This window comes from Diceros bicornis, chromosome 6, assembly GCF_020826845.1.
Source record: "Diceros bicornis minor isolate mBicDic1 chromosome 6, mDicBic1.mat.cur, whole genome shotgun sequence".
In the NCBI taxonomy this organism is placed as follows: Eukaryota; Metazoa; Chordata; class Mammalia; order Perissodactyla; family Rhinocerotidae; genus Diceros; species Diceros bicornis.
Window position 1 is genome coordinate 57159066 of NC_080745.1, and position 21674 is coordinate 57180739.

Genomic DNA, 21674 nt, shown 5'->3' on the forward strand with positions numbered 1-21674 from the left:
AAACGGCTCCATCCTAAAAAACAAGCAGTTAGAGAATTCACGAAGAAAAGCGATGTATTAAATTTGTTTCTGAGCATGAACAACGATGGGCACCCATGGGTGAACTTTTTACAATTATCACCCTTATAAATACAATGTCTTTCAAGAGAAAAACAAATGAAACAAGGCACGTGTCCTTTAGGTTTAGAAAAGGCAACTCTGACCAAATGTGCATATCGGAAGAGACATAATAGTAATTTCTTTTTCTTTCTTTTTGAAAGCAGCAGTACACAGGGAACCTGGAGACTATAGGAGGACAACTATCAGAGGGACTACGGTATAGTGGTCAAGGGGGTGGACTATGGAGGCCAACAGTCTGTGTTCTAATCCCGCCTCCCCCACTTACTGGTTGTATAACTTGGTTCAGTTATATCATCTGTAATACAGAGATAATACGTGGTAGACCCTGTAATGCCTGCCCCTGAGACCCTTTCCAAGATTCCCCTTCCCAGCTACCGGGAGTGTTACCAGAAGACGGCCTTCAGCTGTCAGCCATCTTTGGGGATTGCCTTGGCTGAGGAAATTGTCTCTCCCAAGGTCACATCTCTTTCCTGGGGCAGCCCACATCTGATGAATGGTCAACAAGGGGTATAAAGGCCTGAACCCCTCACTCCAATTCAGGGCAGCTAGAAGGGCCTTCCTAGCTCCAGAGCCCCATATGGGGTTGGCTGAGGACTTCACTGGGCTTCAACCTCAATGTCTCACTCTACCCATTCCGGCTTCCTTCTCCTCCCTTGCCCAGAAGGTGATCCCAAGACCACTGCCTGAGAAACATCTTATATGCTAATCTCCCTCTCAGAGGCTGCTTCCCAGGGAGCGCAACCTGTGACATAAGAGTACCCTCCCCATAGGGTGATGCTTAGGAATAAATAAGTCACTATATATTAAGCACTTAAAAGAGCGTGTGCACATAGTAAATGGAATGTAAGTGTTAGCTATTATTTTTGAAGTGTTTTCTTGCAAGGTTATCAATGCCTGCAACAGTCTTTTTTTCTCCCAGCCATAAAAGGCTCATGCAGTGGTTTGAGTTACTTTTCCATACATTGTATTACATACAAATAAAGTTAATTGGCTTGTTTTAGGTTATACGAAAGGAAAGAAATATATTTCTGGCCTATTTGTTGGTACTGGAAGCCCCTCATTCTTGATTCTCAGGGGGCCATCTCTGTGTTTGCAAACTGCCTATAAATACCTTCTCTATTTATATATTTGTTTTCGTTTAACTGAGAAAAGATAGGTGTGAATTGTATTTTTATTAGGCTGGGATTACATACATCTCCTTATAAAGACTTCTTCCTGACAGAAATTCACATTTGTAGGGTCTTCTGAGATGAGGGTCTCATCTTCTGAGATGAGAGGAAACAAATGTCGTGAGCTTAGTCCATTCTGTTCAGACAGAAACAGTTCTGATAACCAAAGAGTTGGATATTAAGCTCATTTTGTCACTGCATTTTTTTTCTGGTTCATAAGTACTTGATCCTTATGGACTAAAATAGAGATGGAACTTTTCCCATAAAACTGAAGGTTCTAAAAAATAAGAATAACCAGAGAGCTTCTGTACTTGAAAGCAATGAATACAAAACTATATAAAGCTAAATTTGAAAAACAAATGTTATCTAAAAAATCAGATTACACATTAGATAAGACCACAATCTAACATATCAGGAGAAAGAAAGAATTGACTAATGCAAGCTGGCTGAAAAATAGAGGCTATGGTTGGTAAGAAATTATCTTTGCTTTACTAACAATTATTCAAGGGCATTAATTGTATAATTTGGTTAAAGCCATGTATACAGCATATACAATAAGTGACTATATTCCTCTTCTTCTAATTGGAAAGCAAAAAAGTTTGTAATTCCGTTCCTCCATATTTGTCTACTGTTATTCCCTGATACAAAGCCTTCATACCGTGAACAGTTTTGAAAATAATCACCAAAAGAAGTAACCTCCCTGTCCAGTTCAGTGGGAGTTCTGAGCTATTTGCTTCTTATCTACCTCTGTTCATTTGAAGGCCTTTAGCTTACATAAGACTCCAAGCCACTATCCATGGCAATCAAGGTATGTGTCCTCACTGCAGTGGGCACATCGTTTCTCAGCCACAAGTTGAATAAATTGGGAGTGGCTGGCAGAAAGCTTGACTTTATCATTAATGTCCACCCATTTCTCTTTCTTCGCATCATTGCCAGCTTCCAGAGGAAGCTGTACACACTGGTCCATTACCTCACCTGTTTCACCTTGGTAGTTCATAGCCTCTGTCTCCATCCACGCATTATCTGTGTTCCAAGGATCATCCATGTAGCCTTGATAGACCACAAAATATTCCTGGGTGAATAGTTTGTGCAATTGTTTCTCCAACTTCTGTATTTGTGCTCTGGATTTCTGTAAGGAGTTCACGGTTTCCTCACCTCTCTTCACAGTACTAATCTCTCTTGGATCCACACCAGCCCTCCTGGGATGGCCCATTTTCAACAGCCCTTCCTTTTGATTGAAGGACGTTTCTCCCAGAAACAGGGAAGGTAACTTTATTTTCCTTGCTACCCTTGTCCCACCTGGTTAAAATGGGATCTGCAGCAAGACTGGGGATCCAATGCCCCCAAAGCCCTCAGGCAAACAGCCCTGTCCGACCTGCAGGATTTCTCGGTTTACTGTTTTCAACTTCATACAAACCATTCTGGCTCCTTCTCTCAACATTCCCATCCTTTTCGTTAAATTTAGGAGAGAAGTTCCTTTCGTGCAGCTGGGTGTCTGCCCACATGGGTCGGGCCAGGACAGAGCCAGCAGTGTACTAGACAGGCTTGAACTCTGGCCACTCAACCAGCCAGCTCACTTTCTCACTGGGGACCTGGTTTCACTCCACTTTAGAGCCAGGATGCAGAGATGTCATGGTCTTCTTGAGGGGTTCTCAGCAGAGCCATTCGACTCTGGCACGGTGAAGACTGGAGGAAACCCATTTGAGAAAAACAGGCTCCAGCAGGCCGAGCTGTTGGGGCAGCCGCTGGGCTTGACTGCCACAGAGGCCAGGGTCACTGAGAAAGACACTGTGGCTAAAACCTTGGCCGGGCAGTGTCCAGCCGTCCACTGCCCAGTAGCCAGCAGGGATCTCAGGCAGGGCGCTTCCAACCGCTACCTCGGGGCGCCAGGACGCACCTGGAGCCAACTGGTGCAGCGGGCTGCAAGGGGAGCACCACGATCCTGTCCAGTGCCCTCTCGGGGCCGTTGTTGCATTTTTATTTTACATTGAAAGATTTCAACGTCTGGAAGGGCTTCTAAACGCCGAGTGCTGGGGTTGAGAACATCATCCAAACACCACCAACAAAATTAGCACACAACAACACGAGTGCTTTCTTGCTTACTGGGGTATTAGCTATTACAGGCAGATTTAGTTCACTGGGTCTAAGACCGCTGCCTGTTTGTGAGAGGGCAAAATGAATGTGTTGGGGGTGAGAGGAGACAAAATTCCTTGTTAGGGATGCTCAAGAGCCCAGTGAAGGTGGCCTCAGAGGGGAAGGAGAGCTCACGCGGTATACTGAGCATAGTTCTGGTGAGAAATCCTTGAGGTGTGATGCGTGTGGTGTGGGAGACCGTTTTAAATCTTGGATTCATCATTTAGTGGCTGAATGGCTTGGGTAAATTGCTTACTCTGTCTTTTCAAAGGAGTATTGGCTACAGCATGCCACGTGCTATGTCAAGCACAGAAGATTGTACTGAGGTCTGGACCAGGTGGCCTCTCCTCTCAAAGGATTCTGGTTGGGGAGGCAGAACATACATTAAAAACTAGAACTAACACGAGAAGGACAGTGCTCGGTAATCCTTAAGAGTTGAACACAATCAGGTTCAATCCCAGCTTCCCTTCCTTAGCTGGGACCTTCTTGGGCAAAGTTACTTAAGCTGACTTTAGTTTCCCATGTGTCAACTGGAAATGGTAAATATCTACCTCATAGGGTTGTGGTGACAATTAAGTGAGATTTTACAATGTAAAGCTGTTAGCACAATATCTGGCCCACCACACACATTCAAAATGTTAGTTGTCATGACTATAGTTATTACTAACTTTTTGACCCCGCACCTCGAAAACCGTGTTAGAACAGGACAGTTGAAATGATTATGGGAATTGAGCAGCTCACATATGAGGTCAGAGTTAAACAACCTATGGTTTCTCTGTCTAGAGAAACTCAGGCTGAGAAATAACATCATCTAGGTCCTGAAATGATAAATAATGAGAAGAAGCACAGGCTAAGTCATTACATCTAAGAAAACAAACCCTAGGGAAAAGTATCTTAACATTTGAAATAGTTTTAGAACAAATGGGGTACTGTATACTCTAACTGAAACCCAAAGAATATTTAACATTTCCCAAAGTTTGTTCCATGTTTCACCATTCTCATGAGAAAGATGTTGAGGGAATAAATGATATTTGACGGTCAAATGTGTTTGGGAAATTCTACATATTTCACCAACCGTCCCTTAGAAATTCAGGATTCACATTAGTGTTTTAAAAATTCTGTGAATTCCAGTAAAAACAAAACAAATCAACCCTAAACTGTTTAATTCTGTTTCATGCAGCATTTTCCAAACACCTGACCAGAGAATGCTTCTTTTATGCAATAGCTGGTATTATTTTAGGAACACATTTCCTCAAGTTTAGAAAAGTTTTACAATGTGTGTGTGTGCTTGGGGGCAGATCTCTAAACATTTTGAGCTATCACCATCATCACTATGGAAGGCAGCTACTGAATACCCACCATCACCCTCATAAAGAACTCCACACTAAATGAGCCAGGCTTCCACAAGTCCTGAAACTCAGAAATGGCTGGGACTATATGGAACAAAATAGTAGAAAAGGACTGAGAGCAAAGGAATATGAGACCTGGTCATCATTAACCATCAACATCATCAACATTGTTGAGAATTTGCTGTGTGCACTGTGCAAAGTAGATAAGTACCACTAGAAAAGAAAGATGATCATTAAGGGACACAGTCCCAGCTCTGTAACTCGTGTATTATGGCTGCATTTTTTCAATCATGGAATTCCTATTCCTCTGAGCCTCCTTGAAATGTATTGGGGGAAACCACTGATATGAAAACTTAAACATTTTGGGAGAAGACACTTGTAAATTCCTCATATAAATGTTTTCAGGTATCATAATCTAACAAGAAGCAAATGAAGCAGAAGTCTTGGGTCTGTGTGTGTGTGTGTGTGTGTGTGTGTGTGTGTGTTCTAGCTTCCCCCATCATAGGCTGTGTAGCTTTCCTTCTGACACTTGACTTCTCTGCATCTTGGTTCCTCACTATAAAAGGAATTGGTTGGCCTCTGTCATCTACAAAAGTCCTTCTGGCTTTAACATTTTATGATTCTAGGATCTATGAAAATCTCATTATTGGAAGGCCAAGGTCATTTTTGCTATGAATCAAAAAGACCAGATGTTCAAATATAAACAACCAGATGCTCGGGCGACAACAGACACTTGAGGAAAGCAAAGAGGCAGGGAAGGCCTGGTGTGTCAAGCATGATGCAGAAACACAGTGGGCCAAAGAAGCTTCATGGAACACCTGGAAAGGGACATCAAAACCAGTAATGAAGGGTTTTGTTTTGTTTTTAGCATCATCAAAGGGAAGAGGACAGTTAAAACAGACCATTTGATGATCATAGTGCAAAAGGTGCCCTAAGGGAAGGAAATTAAATACTACAGTAGAGACCAAAAGAATTACTTGCTGGGAAGCCACTGGGGAGATTCTTTTTCCTAAATGATCATCTGAGGCAGAAATGTCTGAGGAAGAAAAATAAACAGAGCGAGGTGCAGAGAATGTTCTGGTCCCATCCATGAGAAAGCCCTAAAGGAACTGCAAGCACAATCAGAGAGCAAATCTTTGGCTTGTCACTACGAACGCTTCCTGGGTTAGAGATTGCCTGGGTGATTCCCATTCATCAAGAATATTATGGAGGGCAGAGTGGGGATGGGGAGGACCAGGGTGATTACAGAGCCCCAGCAGTGCAAGAACCCCTAACCATCCTTCCAGTCTCTCTTTGGGAAGCAGCAACAAGTGGTACCCAGCACGTTAGACTATCATGAATAATCTATCTCTTCCTAAGGTGACACTAAGGTTCAACTTCTGAAAGAAATCTGGAAGGAAAGCAGAGTAAAGGTTTTCTCCTCTCTTTAAGGTGATAATACTGATTATAAATAACAACAATAAAATAACTACCATTTACTAAGTGCTTTCTATGTACCAGTCTGTGGCATACAGGTTTGCTCAGGTTTGACTGGCCAATTTTGAATCCTGGTTCAGCCACTTCTTGGCTTGTTGATCTTAGGAAATTTTCTTAACTCCTTTAGTCTTCAGTTTTCTCATCTAGAAATAATAAGAAATCTATGTTACAGAGTTGATACGAGATAACTCATTTAAAGAGCTTAGAATAATGCCTGGTCCACAGTGAGACCTCAGCAAATATTAGCTATTACAGCTATTATTATTAATCATTTCACGTTTATTATTCCATCTAATTCTCAAACGACCCTATGAGTTAGGTACTTATGCTAATAATACTGCCAATTAACAGACTGAAGACATTGCAATTCACAGAAGTTAAATAACTTGCCCAAGGTCAGGCACTACTTACTGGTATATGTTTCAGAATTGGAAAGGCTTGACAATAATAAATTTGTATTTTATTGTTAGTCTAAATGCATGTTGAATTTGATTTCATATGGCAAAATGTCACCGTTTTATTACAACTTAAAAAATTTTGAGTTATATTAAGATGTTTCTGCTAGGTTCATTCTGTGTAAGAGGAAAAGGTTGGAGACAGACAATGAAACCATAAGCAACCTATTGTAGTAACACAGTCATAAAGAGAAAATGCACTAAACCCTGGGCCAGTTCAGACTAGAAAGACAAGTCAGAGAGACATCCTGAAGTGAAAGAGGAGGGTTGAAGAGAAGGAAGAGTCAAAGATCGCCCATTTTAATCCTAAAGACCCAAAAGATGGTGGTGACAGGCAGAAATAGGGGTCAGGAGGGCAGCTGACAATGGGGAGTTCACTGGTAGGTGGACAGAAGCATGGGATGGGTGCTTTGGGAACTCGAGAGTCTGTCACTGGCATCTCTGTGCCTCAGTTTCCCCTTCTATAAAATGAAGAGTTGGTCTAGAATTAATCCTTTGGATTCCTTCCAGCTTCCTAGAGCAAGCATGTAAACGAAATAGAGGAAGCAGAAGGAAGATTTCAGAGATTAAAGAGTCAGTGAATGATCAAGCTATTAGGTCATTAGTCTGGCTTTGAAGTAGAAGAGGAAAATGGAAAAATGATTGACTTTTTTAAGATTAAACAAAACTGTGCCTTTTAAGAAATGACTTAGGCAGGATAATTAATACAGCCATATGTAGAATGGAGGCCATTTACAAATTAATCTAAGAAATCTAAAGTAAAATGTGTAAAAATGAAAGTCAGCCTTTTTTTAAAGGAGAGAGAAGCTTCAGTTTGTATGGCGTGATGTGAAGGTGTTAGGAAAGTCCAGCTGCCCCCAAAATCTCTTCTTGACCCTCTTAAAATACCACCTGGATTTATACCACTAAAAGAAACCCCTTTGAATGTAGTTTGTATTGCACAACGCACGTTTACTTCACATTCAGCTGTTGTTCTGTTTTCCAGTGAATTAGTGTAGCAGGCTGACATCTAGCTAAAGACAGTCAACTGAGGAGACAAAGATTTAGAGGAGGAGGAGGAAGGGATCTTTCTGGCATGTATGGCATTGTTCAAGTAAGTCAGTTCAACATGTGGGCACCTGTTGTTCCCCAGATACTGAGCTAGGTGCTAGAAATAAAATGTAAGTAAATTGTGGCTCATTGCCTCCAGATGTTTACAGTCCAGAGAGTGGACTGCACGACGATCATGGGGCTGGAGGAGTTTTGAAAGTGGGACCAGGGACTCAGAAAGGAAAGGTGGAGGGACAAAGAAGATTCTCTTCCATCACAATTTTGTTGAAGGACTGGATACTCAATTAAACAACGGCTTTTTCTTGGTCCCAGTGAGTTCCCCTAAGGAACTACCAAAATTTAAGCTGGTAGGTTTGATACTCTGTAGGTTACAGAATGACAGATAATTCAAACCCCTTTAATTCAACGATTTTTTGGTCCTTTGAAATTTAAATTAGTAACATTTGACTATATTGGAACTTCTAAACCATATTGTTGACGATGAAATACACGTCCATTGCTCATTTTTCATGTCCCCTTCTTCGCCTGAAACTTCACATCATGCAGTACTGAATACTCAGTAGGATTGCTGAGGCTGGTGGCAGAGCAGGCAGCATGAAACGTAGAGGAATGGGAGCTAGAAGGATAACTGAGAACTTCTTTAAACAGCAGACCAGAGGAGCACCATATTTTCACAGATGGCATTCAACAAGCACCTTAAGACCTAACTTCTAGTAATGGAAAGGACACTCAATTATGGCTTAAAGACTCGGAGGATCAGTTCTGACTTTGGTATTTACTAGCTGAATAGCCATGGGAAATCATAATAATATTCACTTATATTTCCTGAAGACCGACTATATGCCAAGCACTGTGCTGCGTGTTTTACCTCTAAAAACATTCAATTCTCACAACAACCCACTGAGGTAGATTCTATCACTTTTCCTATTTTATAGATGAGGAAACTTAAACACAGATAAGTTCGAGGTCATATAATCTAACATTTGTCAAAGCAGGCATTTGAATACAGCTAGTCAAACTCTGATGCCCATGATAAACTACCGTGATACTCCAGTTACCTAAGTCTTTTAGCCTCAGTCTCCTGACTTAAAAATGGACATGTTGGACAAGACAACGTCTAGATTTCTTTCTGGCTTTAAAATGTTATGACTCTAATTATATGAATTATACCTACACTTAATATACCTAGGGTTAACCTGTGTTTCTGAGTAGACTGTCTTAGACAACTGAGATCTAAAGACAAATTTCTGAAATCTGGTCTTATTTCCTAGCCGTCCCTTGTGTTTCAGTCAAGTTGGATCATATTGTTCACTATTCCACCAAGAATGCCCTGCCTTGATCTCCATCTATTGAAATTCGACCCATCCTTCAATAGCCAGCTGAAATGCCACCCTCTGCCAAGTAGCCGTTCTCAGTCTTTGGAGATTTAGAGTGGCGATGTATTAGACTATTAGGGGTTGGGGTTTGGGAGAAATATCTGTGCTAATGAAAGGAAAAGATGTAGGATAAGAAGAAGAAAGGGTAGAGGGAGACACTTATAGATGAGGACTGTCAGCAGTGTTGATAGTAAGCTGCACTAGCCAAGCCTTCCCTGTGATGGGCAGTAGTGAAGCCACCAAAGTTACATTCAATGGTGCCCCACTAGTAGGTGTGAGGTGAAGACAAAATGAGATAACATATGTGAAATATCTAGCACAGTGTCTAGAGGGACAACAATATGATCATTCTGAATCCCAATACCTACCACAGGAAACTTGGTCACTCCTTCATGCTGAAGAAGGCTGCCAGCCTGCCCAGGAAGGAGTAGGATGAGCAGAGGTGAGAAGAGATTCAGTGGGGAAAAGAGAAGTCAGGAGGAGGTATATGGGAACACAAAGAGAAAATGAGAGCCAGAGATACAGAAGTAAGAGAGGAAAAGGGAACAAAAGGGAATCACGATAGAGACGAGGGCAGAAGGAGAAATGGAAGCAAAAGGGCAAAGAGGAAAAAGGAAGAGGAAGGGAGCTCTGGCACTCAGAAAGAAAAAGTCTGTGCTGCAGAATCTGACCTGGAGGAAGAGTCCCAGAGGTAACCAGGTGTAGCACCCAAGCCCCAGTGCCAGTCACAAGCCATAAAGCCAGGCTTTATGGCTCTCTCTGCTGTGGGAGGCATCTCCAGCATCTCCAGTGCTCCATCTGAGCACTTCCATCACTGCTCCAGCTCCCACTGGACTAGCCCTTCCTGGTTCTGGTAGCCTCCTCCCTTTGTCCCTGCAGCCCCAGGGGAGGAGATGCATCCAGCAACTGCTAATCCCAGGACTGCCTCACCTTCCCCTGGTTGCATGTCCAGTTCTTTCAACACCTTTGTAACTAATTCACTGCATGAAATTATCACTGTTGAATTATCTGGGAAAGAAAATACTTTCACTTGGACTCACCCTCAGAATTCAAAGACAGATTTCCTAGTGGGACCAGAAGCAGTGCATCTAGAGAGAGAAAGAAATCCAGCCATCCCAAGAGTCAGCAAGGGTCAGTGTCCACTTCTCCAGAGTTTGATTGGAGAGTGACAAATCCACACTAGCTGTCAGAGATGAGAGACTCTCAGCCTAGGAATTATCTGTAAAATGACTGGGTTCATGCAGAGGGAACTGTCTGGTGGTTACCAGGGGCAAGAGGGGTGGGGGGTGAGCACAAGGGGTGAAGGGATGCATTTATATGGTGACTGACAAATAATGTACAACAAAAATTTCACAATGAAGAAAAAAATTGACTGGGTTCATGGCCATTCGTGTCTATTCCTTCATGATTTACTATATTCACTTTGATTACCTTGAGCCTTAGCTTAAGGATCATCTGTTTTATTCCTCCAAGGGTTATTAAGTGCCCATTATGAGTACACAGGGCACTTAGCTAGGTGTGGTGGGGAGGAGACACAGGAGAAATGGAGGGCATTCTCAGTTTTGGAAAGTGTTTGCTTTTTGCAAGATGGGGTTTGTGGACCGTCTATCAGGAGACCCTCTTAGAGACTCTCTCGAGTTCTTCCAGTCCCAGCAGAGCTGCAGACACTCAGAGACAATTTTATTCTTACAGCGTTCATCTCTTCCATCCCCAGAGCCCTGTTAAAGCCAAGCTCCTGTTCTTAAGGAATCCACAGACGAGAGGGGTGGGAGCACAGAGTAGGCACACGACGCATCCTCAAGCCAGACTGATGCCAGACACAAGGGGGGATTCTGCAGAGGGTCGGGGAAGCTGCACAGAGACAGTGGGAGATGGTAGACAAGCTGAGTCTATGAGGGTTTGACAGGTGGAGGGAGCTATGGGGTTTTCTAGTTTTCTGACAGATAACAGAGCAGGATCTAAAACAATCGTTAAAGAACAGAGGCATCTGAGGTGTTGTCTACAGACAAGGGTTTTGGGGGTGAGCGTTGGGCGATGGAGACTGAAAGGTGGAGGCCCAGCTGTGGAGGACTGTGCGACTAAGGAATTGGGGCTTGAGGCCACGAGCCTCGGAGGATCTTCAGCATCCTGTGGCAAGGTCACTTCTGGGATGGCAACTTCAAATGCTGCGCGGAGAAGGATTACAAGCAGAGAAGCTGGAGGCAGGGGAAGGAACTGCGAGCTCCCAGTAGAGCTTATACAGCAAGCCTCGGCTTGACCATCGCCAAAGGGGCATATTACATTCGAGCTGCTTTTCTATCCATTCAAAGGCAGGCTTCCTCCCTCTGTGGGGGGTGGAAAAAGTGCCCCTTCTATGGCTGAATGATACGGAGTCTCCAGCCTCAGAAGTTTCGATTCTCCTTGCCAAGGTCGAGCCACTACAGGTGGGCGATTGCGAGCCCTGAGCCAACGTGTGGCTCCACGCCCGCCCCCGGCAGCCGCCGCGGCTCGTCCCCTCCAGGCCCGGGCGCCGCCGCGGGCCGTGCCGGGCAGAGCGCTCCGCGAGCTGCGCGGCGGCTGCTCGAGGAGGCCTGGCGGGCGGCGGCGAGAGGCTGTGCCCCAGTTTGTGTCCAATCAGGGAGTGCGGGCTGTGCCCCGAGCCGGGCAGCAATGCGTAAACAAACCCACGGCAACTCCTCCGCCCCCTCGGCGCGCTCGCCCCGCGCCCGCCGCCGCCGCCGCCGCCGGCTCCGCTCTCCTCGCGCCCGCCCGCCGGGCCGGCCCAGCCCCCAGCCCCACGCCGCCCGCACCCCCCGCTGCCCCGCCCCGCCCCCGCCGGCGCGGGCTCCCTCACCTACCGCCCCACGCGCGCGCGCTCGCGCACCACGCGCCCCGCGCGGCCCGCCCGGATCGTGGCCTCTCGAGAGCAAGGTAAGGGCGATGCGCCGGGACCCAGGCGGCGTCCCCGCCCGGCGTGGCCCGGGGAAGTTTCTGGCGTCGCTGTTTTCCGCTGGGCCGGGGGAAGGCCCCCGGCGCCGGGCGAGCCGGGCGGGCGGGAGGGGCGGCCCGGCGCCCGGGGGTCGCAAGTTGCCCAACCTGACAGTGGCGCGGGCTGGCGGGCTGCGCGGCGGGGCGGACGGCGCGCGGAGAGGGGCTGGAGCGCGGCGGGGCTGGGCGCGGTGCGGCCGAGGGGAGGGCCCTGAGGAACTTTCTCCTCCCCGGAGGGGCTCCTTCCAGCCCCGGCCGCGGCCCCGCCACGGGAGCAGCCGGCTCCCTGGCTGGAGGGAGACCATGAAATGTGTTTGAAGAAGCTGACGCAGTTTGTGACGCTCGCGGCTTCCTGACGGGGACCCGCCACAGCAGCGCCTTCTCCGAGGAGGGCCGAGCCGAGTCGGCGCTCGGGCCCTTCCCCCGCCCGGGAGCCGCGCGCCCCGGCGCCTAGTTCGGGGGCTGTGGGCTCGGGGCGCGAGCATCGAGTCCGGGCCGGGAGACGGGCCCCGGCAGCGCGCGTCGCTTCCGTTTTGATTAGCTCGGGTTATTATATAAGATGTCACGGAGAGGAAAGGGGCGAGCGGGAGGCGCGTTGGCGAGGGCGCGTCGGCCTGCCGCGAGGGGCGGGGAGGGGCAGGAGGCAGGGCCACGCGGGGACCCACCTGTGCGCCCTCCGCGCCCCCTGCGGGCGCCGCCCGCGCGCGTGCCAGGGGCAGGGGTGGGCGGGGGGGCGGACGGACTTGCCCGCCGCTCCCCTCCCGGCCCAGGGAACACCCGGGCAGCGGCCGAAACGGGCAGTTTCCTCCCCGCCGCCTCGCCTGGGTCTCCACGTTTCTGGCTCTAGGCGTTTGTACTTTGAAACATTTGTTTAATATTAAGGAAGCTGCGTGTGCGGCCGTGAGCTGCAGGGCGGTGAATGAATCATCGCCCCGCGGACCGGGCGCTGATGATTCACGCGGGGTACACACGCGCGCGTACTCGCCGTGTGCCTCTGACCCAGGGACAGCGGCCCTTCTGCAGCGATGATGCCTGGAGGGGTGGGGGAGAGTAATGCAAAGGGTGGTAGTTTATTTATTTTTTTACCACCTCCACAATTTAGGGGAATCCTGGGGGTGTCAGGTTCCCCAGATTTCCCAAGGCTTGTTTCACGTTCTTGGAAAGGTTACAAGATTTCACCTGGCTGCATTAATGAGTCGGTGGAGGAGCGCTGATTCGCTGCAGGGCTGGATCCTGTCTCATTCAGAATTTGGATGGTGTCAAGTGAGGTATTGGGCTCTGAAGGAATCCTTCTAGTAATTGCCTCTACTTAAATACCGCTAAAGTAATTAGCAAAAACTTTAAAAGTTAGTGGATCTTAAAAAAGAGAGTAAGTGGCTCCTAAGTAGAGGAGTCCTACTTAAAGATTTAGGTTTTATTTTTTTAAAGCCAAATCCTAAAAGGAATCTAGTTTGCCATTAATACAGTACTTTTGACCACTGTGACCACCCTTACAGACTAATTTGACTCATTCCCACCCCACCCTACACTTGTAGGTTTAAGAGTAAAGTTTTCTCATCATTTAGGGCTCACCTCCAATGGCATCTACTCAGCGAGGCCCTCTTGATCACCTTAAGTAGCTTTCCACCCCTAAACCCAGGAACCACCTCCTAGTCCTATTTTCTCATAGCACTTAATCACTATCTGAAATGATTTTGTTTAGGTCTTAACTCCTGTCTCTTGGCAGTAGAATGTAAGCTCCATTGTGGCAGGGACTTTTGCCTGTTTTGTCCACTGCTGTAACTCTAGCATCTAGAACAGTGCCTGGCATGTATAAGGAGGCACTCTGTTCACTAGTGAATAAATAAATTCCTTTTTCCTGATTTCTTGGTAGGACTATCTTTGACAGTTGAAATTCAGTGCCTTTTGTGAGCAAGGCACTAAGACGGTACAGTTCTCATTTTCTTTTTTTTTTCTTCCAATTATCTTTTGATTGATTCATTTCCTCCTCTGTGCTGTTAACTTATAGCACAAGATGAGTTTGAGCATCATATCCTAAGATGCTGAGTATGAAGAAAGATAAGGCATGTGGAGCCTTGTCAAAAGAAAGTGTGTTACTGTATAAGTCAGTGGATGATTAAAGATATTATGTCTGTACTAGTTGGAAAAAAAAGTGCAAGATGTTGAAATGGAATCAGCAAAGTCAAGTTCCCACAGTACTGTATATTTCCACTCACATTTGAAATACTACTGATATTTCTGTATTCCCCCCTCCCCACTGCCTGTGCACCAAGCTCAAATTTAGCTGTACTTTGGGAAGGTGCATAGTAGATAGCACTTAATAGGAAGTATTAATTTTAACTAAATGAATACAAGATTTACATCTCTGCAGGGGCCTTAACTCTGCTTTTTTGTTGTTAATGTCAATAACTTAATTCCACAAAGAGTAGAGTCAAGGAGTTATTTAAAGTTATATTTTAAACATCTTAAATGTATTGTAAAGAACTAAATTAAAGCTATAATAAGTCAATGAATAATAGAAGGATCTGAATGTAGTGCTTAACACTATCGCCTTAGAAGGTAAACTTTAATAAACTTTACATTATTATAAATAATAAACTTTGGAGGCCCGTTAGTCAGCTTTAATCTTGTAGCAGTGTTTTTAGAACTCAGTACTTCTGAAGCCACTGCTGAAGAAGAGGGGGCATCCAGCAGTTCCCTTTCCATGACAGTAGCTGTGATCGCTTTCAGAAGCATAATCTCAAGAGTGAGCTCAGAGATAATAAAAATTTAAAGCTAAAAGGGACTTGAAATTGCTTGGCACAGTTCATTTGTTTTTACCCATCTCTTTACCGGGGGAACTAAGGCACGGTGAGATGACCTGCCCAAGATGCGGGGCCAGGATTAGATCCAGGCATCCTGACTTCTTGTTGGAAGTCCCTGAATTAGCCAGAGCTCCTATAGGTGGGGGAGGAGTGGTTCCTACCGTTAGTCAATTGTCTGCCTCTTGCTGTGAACTCGCAGAGAGTAAAACTATGTCCTAGTCAACTCTGTACCCTCCCATGTGCCCTGGACATCCAGGAGCTCAACAAGTACTTGTTGAATGTGGTTGGGCAAATGTATTTTAAATTGAAAATATACTTGAGAATTGAAATGGTAGGAAAACACGTCTCTTTTCCAGATTGAAGAAGTTTTCTGACAAGAAAGTCAGAATGCTGGTGGTAATTAACTTTAAAACTTGTACAGTAACGAAGCTACTGTTTAATTTTAGTGCCTCCAAGGTTTCAAATAAAATGGCTTACAATTTATAAGTGTGCATGCTTGCTTAGTTGAGATAATTATTCACTGGAGAAACAGTAGGAGACAGGAGTCAGGGCATCTGGTAGGTCTTGCCTCTGCCATAGTGTCCAATTAGAAAAGCCTAGACTTTACAGCCAGGCAGAATTGGGGCTGAAGCTTATCTCTGTCCCTAACAGGGAGGGCTCTCTGTAGCAAGTCACTTAACGTTTTTGAGCACTCTCTCATCTCTAAAGTGGGGGTAATACCGCTGACCTTGAAGGATTATTGTGGGACTAGGATAATGTATGTAAAATGCCCGGTGTACACTAGGCCCTTAATAAATGATAATGGCTATAGTTACGACTTCTGGTTTGTGTGACCATGGGAGCAGCTTAATCTCTCAAACTTTCAGTTTTCTCAACTGGGAATTGGTGATTGGGATGGAAGGAGAAGAGTTAAATGGTCTCTAAGATCTTGTCCAACTCTATACTTTAAGGAATCGATCAAGAATGCACAATTCTTGGGCCGGCGCTGTGGCGTAGCAGTTAAGTGCGCGCGCTCCGCTGCTGGTGGCCCGGGTTTGCATCCCGGGCGCGCACCGATGCACTGCTTGACAGGCCATGCTATGGCGGTGTCCCATATAAAGTAGAGGAAGATGGGCACGGATGTTAGCCCAGGGCCAGTCTTCCTCAGCAAAAAGAGGAGGATTGGCATGGATGTTAGCTCAGGGCCAATCCTCCTCACAAAAAAAAAAAAGAATGCACAATTCTCCTGCAATTTTAGTTTAAATAAAATGATTCATATATCCTTGATCTATCAAGAGCAACCACAAAAATGATTAATTTCAAGGCCTTCCTGAGAATTTGACATAATTAACTTTGATGATATTAAGTACATTTTCATTATTTTATGTGCTATATTATGGATACAGAGTTAAATTGAATATTTCAACCTCTCATTCGGCATACTCTAAATAAGGCATTTTAAGGAGTATATGGGTTAATCAGAGATAGGCACCCTTTCTTTGAGAGGCTGAGGAGTCATGTAGGGAGAATAACACAGATAACGAAAGGCTATATTATGTGGAAGAACGTTAGAGAGGCATGAAGAAAATGCTTTGTGATTTCAGAGAAGGAAAACACTATTTCTAGGCAGAAAAATTGGGGAAGAATTAATTAAGGAACCTGGAGCAAGGCCTTAAAGAATTGGTAGGACTTCAACTGGCAGAGATGTGGGCAATCAGCTTGTACTAAGACTTGAAGGAGAAGATATATGAACATATCTAGGAATGGAGAGGAATGTGGTTAAGCTGGAGAGTGAGGAGGCTGGAGGCAGGATAGTGGGACAGAAGGCTGCATGGCAAGGTGAGGACCATATTGTGAACATCTTGAGTGCTGGGCTAAGGAGCCTGTTTAATTGGCAGTAGATAACCATCAAAGATATTTAAGTGGGGGAATGATGTGATTAAAGCTATGGTTTAAGATTAATCTGCATTGGAGGAGCCACAGGTAGTCCCTAGTTAGGAAGCTATTAAAACAGTCTCCAGAAGAGAAGCAGTGAGAATGTAAATTAGGATGGGGGCAGATGGGTTGGGTGAGACACTGTAGAAGTAAATGCAACAGGACTTGTTGGCTAATTGGATGTGGGAGTTGAGGGAGAAGTCAAAGACGGAAGCTGAGTAGCTTTGGTTGGTGATGGCAGGAATTGATATAGTCAGGAAAGGCCACTAGTAAAGCACTTGCAAGTGGCGTGCAGTCAGTAAATATTTGTCTAATTAATTAAAGTAATTATAAGATTAGATTTGGATATGTGAACTTTTTTGTGCCTATGGACCATCCAGATGGATTGGAGCCATTAAAAATAGAGAAAGATTTGGGAGCATCCTTATGAAGGGGGATGGTGAAGCTGTGAGAAGGGTTCAGAGTGTGGATGAGAAGAATAAAAGGCCAGTGCAGAGCCTTGGAGAAACCAATATTTGTGGGCTTGGAGGGAGACAGAAAGAGGGTGACAGGGTGCTGAAAAGAAAGAAGCAGGAGGAGAATGAGGAAAAGATAGGGTAAAGCAAGGCGAGGAAGGAGAATTTGGAGGAGACTGATAGGGTGGAGGGGCTGAGGTTGAACACTGGGAAGAGGTCATTAGATTTGTCAGTGAGACCATTGTCAGTGGCCTTTGAGGAGCAGGGCCAGTTGGGCAGTGCCGACAGAAGTCAGCCAGGTTCCTGAGGGGTGCCTGAAGGGGAAGGCAATGGAGAGAGTAAGTGTAAACTGTGATTGGACTGTGAAAATCGGAGAGGACACTGACTTGAGGCAATGAGAGTGCCAGTGAAGCTTTCTTAAAAACAAAACCACAGAAGGGCCTGAGAGTGTTGTGGGTCGAGTGACTGTCAGTGGAGAGGAAGGGGCTGAAGATCAAGAGAGGGAGTGGGAGGGTAATTAACGCACCAGGCCCTCCTCAAGGAGGAGGGATGGGAGCAAGATAGGATGACCCTACATCTGGATTCCCCAGGACAGTCTCGGTACACATCTGTTATCAGTTAATTATGGGAAAATATTTGGACAAATATAAACATTTGGGCAAATAATGCCCACTTTTATTCTAAAAGAAAGTCCCTTTCTGCATAATGAATTATTTGATCACCCTGCTCATGACACAGGTAAAGCAGTTATTCATGGAAAAACAGATGTGACATGGAGGGAAAAAGGTTAAAAGAAGGCAAAAAGAAACTGAGACTTGGAGAGGAAAGTTGGAAGCTGGGAGGGAGGGTGGCTGCATTTGAAATGAGTTGGTTCCTTTCTGTTGGGAAAAAAAAAACAGGGGAGGCCAGTTGATTTGCTGAAAGTAAGCTGGGAGTGAGGGGTGAAGTTGGGAGGTGGAGGAGAGTGGGAAAAGTTTGGAGTAGCTATGGATCTGAGGGTGACGGAGAGCCAGAGGTGATGAGGGCCTTACAAGTTGCTAAAAGGCCTTAGCTTTGTCATACAATGAATCTTCCCTGTCTTTATGACTTTCTGCAGCAATGCTCAGAAAATTGGAAGTGGAGATGGTGTGAGTATCATCGAAACTGCTAACTCCATATGGGTCCTCAGTTGAGTAGGAAGGCAAGTGAAACTAAAGTGTTGATGGGCTGGAAGTTTGAGCAGGAGATGTGAGATTGGAGTGTTTTAGTGGCTGGTTCAGCAAGAACAAAGGAAAGGGAGAAATGGGAATGTGGAGGCGGCAGTTCTGGGGCTAGTGGCAAAGGAGATGAGGAGCTTTCAGAGTATCCTATTGTTATGGAGGGATCAGTTATGAGCGATGCTGTAAATTCAAAGTGTGGCTGAGCTTGAGGATGGTGAAGTGACACAGGCATGAGGTAGGAGGTCACGGATCTTCAGGAACTACGAGGCCAAGATGTCAAATGATTATATATCATTGTTCATGTCTGTTTTTAAAATTCTGGAATTCTTTTATTAAAGCCTTTCCGAGCTTTTAGTCCACAGAGTTGGCAGGTACATTAAAGATAGGGAAATTATTCCTTCATTTGAAAGATGAGGAAGCTAAAGTCCTATAAAGACTTTCTAGAAAGATTGCTACTTGCCCAGGTCATAGACATGTGTGGCAGAGCTGGCTCTGGAAAGAACCAGAATCTCAGTTCCGTTTTGCCCTCTGGGACAGAAGTACTTAAAGTATCCACTGAACAAAATCTTAGAAAGCTTCCTCAGCATATGGCTTGCCTACTGCTTTTAGAACACAAGTGTTTGTGGGCAAGGAGTTCCCCTGGGGAGAGCTGTGGAATGGAGTCCACGTGCTCTAACTTCTATCCAAAAGGCAAGTCATGGTGTCTTTGAGGAGGACCCATGAAAAGCGCCAGTTCTCCCCCACTAATTAAAAAAAAGATGAGAATCGGCAGATAGACAAAATATTAACTTCATTATTGATGAAGGCTAGATTGGAAAACTTAGCTTGGTGTGAAGCCCAGAATGGTCTAGTTAACCCCTACGCCCTAGTCAAGACTTTGGAACAACCTACTGGATGGAAAGTTTGAGGCTGCAGAGCAGAAATACCCAGGTTTCTGCCTTTTACTGTCCAGGTATAAAGAAAGAGAAAGAGGCCGAATCTCTCAGCCATAATATTTTTGATAGAAAAACTCCATCCATTTGAGAATTGAGAAACAGACTCATGGCTGTCACACACCAACCAAATAAATTGCTCCACCTCTGTGGGAAAGAATATGGTGTAGGGCAGGAGGACAGGAGTGGAGAGGGACTATCCCTGCTTTGAAACTTGTGAGTGGAAAAGACGTGTTTGTTCCCCTTGAACATAAGGTTATTGACCACTCGTAACTTTGTTTGCATTTGGGTTAAACTAACTTCTGAGGCAGGAGCTGCATTTTTATGTTAACTAGAAGTGAGAGAAATGACTCAGAACGCTTTGAGCATGGGTCCTTGGTTAATCAGTTGAACAGCCATACCTAGTGGATCTCTCCTTCCTCCCTGGGACTCTGAGGAAACTCACAGACCTCATAGCAGGGACCACCGGCTTTGATAGAATTCAGAACTTTGGAGAAGTGTGAAGGTCTTTCTCCTTATAAAATGGTTAAGGAGCCCTTAATTGGACATATAGCACTTGGAATTAGTCCTGATTCTGTCACTGTTATTGACCTTACTAATTATTAAGTGCCTCAGTTTTCTCATCTGTAGCATGGGAGAAAATAATACCTGCTCTGTTTCCCAGGTATTTGCTGTGAAAGCTCTTTGCAAATAAATAGCGTTAAGCAAATGTAATCAGTATTACTGTATGGGATGCAAGGCAAACTATGAAGTTTAAGAAATTTTTTTTAAATGAAGTGTTTTAAATAGGACAACTAAGATGACTACTGAAATTTGGTGGGACTCTAGGTTAGGCACTTAAGGTAAATCATGATGACTTTTCTCTCTTTATCCATGTCAGTCAGGATATATAAGAATTCTGGCCAAGTGAGGTTAAAGCAGTGCATTTCATGACAAATTAAATTTCTACCTTTTTCTCTTTTAACTGTTAAAAAAGCCTTTTTTATTGTAAAATATAACACATATATAACTTTTGAAATGTAAATGAACAGTTAAAAGGATTATTAAAAAGTGAACATCTATGTAACCACCACCCAGCTCAAGAAATAGAACAATTTAATTTTTTTTCCCTCACAGGAATCTTTTTTCTTCTGTTGGACGCTTGGTTTTCTTTTCAGGGAGGTCATGAGTAGTAGCAGGAGATAATAAAAAGTATTGAGAGGTCCAAAATATGTGCTCCTTTTGAGTGGAATTAGATCAAAGGTGTAATATTGGTGTTTTACTCTGTAGTTATTTCTTATTTCTGTAACTATGAATTTAGTGTTTAGGACAAGTCCTTGGTTTTCAGCCTTAAAGATTAACATCTTCAGGCTAAGCGTCTTCAGATTTGTGTCTTTTGGATGGGGGTGAAAAAGTTGTGATCCTTTGGATGTGAGAAAGTCCTCATGCTTAATTATTTTTTTAAACACTCTGATCATCCCTCCTTTGCCTGTCTTTAGAAGCAGAACAGCTAAGACTGCAGTATTTTTTTTTTTTGTGTGAGGAAGATCAGCCCTGAGCTAACATCCATGCCAATCCTCCTCTTTTTGCTGAGGAAGACCAGCCCTGAGCTAATATCTATTGCCAGTCCTCCTCCTTTTTTTCCCTTTTTCTCCCTAAAGCCCCAGTAGGTAGTTGTACGTCATAGTTGCACATCGTTCTAGTTGCTGTATGTGGGATGCGGCCTCAGCATGGCCCGGGAAGCGGTGCGTCGGTGCGCGCCCGGGATCCGAACCCGGGCCGCCAGTAGCGGAGCGCATGCACTTAACCACTAAGCCACAGGGCCAGCCCCAAGACTCCAGTATTGATGATGGTTTTGTGCAGTAGCCAAAGGTCTTCCTGGAGAATACTAGAGCAGTTATCAAGGCAAATGCCTTTCAGCTCAGGCCACCATAGGCTAGATTCGAAGTGGCAAGAAGCAGTCAGTCAAAACAGCTTTATTACATGAAAAATCTGTGTTTTCTTTGCTTAATTACAGTCTGTTGTTCTAAATCCTACCATCTTTTAAGACTAAATTAATGAGTCAATAAATCAAAAGTCTTTTGTGGTATCTGCAAAAGGATTCTCTTGAATAAGTTTTTTTTTTATGATTAAAAAAGAAAATGATAAACATTAAGATAATTGGGAAATATCTTAGCAAATCAGGTGTGTCTATAAGGATAGGAAAGCTATGACTGTTAAAAATCGATAAAGAGAGGCTGGCCCGGTGGCGCAGGGGTTAAGGGCGTAGGCTCCGCTTCTGTGGCCCAGCGTTCGC

The 21674-nt window shown here is 44.8% G+C and overlaps 1 protein-coding gene across 1 annotated transcript in view; it reads left to right on the forward strand.

Annotated features, from left to right (window-relative positions):
- The first annotated feature begins 11961 nt into the window (after positions 1–11961).
- The window catches only part of PCGF5 (polycomb group ring finger 5), a 121224-nt gene continuing 111511 nt past the window's right edge, over positions 11962–21674 (forward strand). The window contains exon 1 of the mRNA XM_058543522.1: positions 11962–12038. The gene's annotated coding sequence lies outside the window, so the exon portion shown is untranslated. The remainder of the gene's footprint in view (positions 12039–21674) is intronic.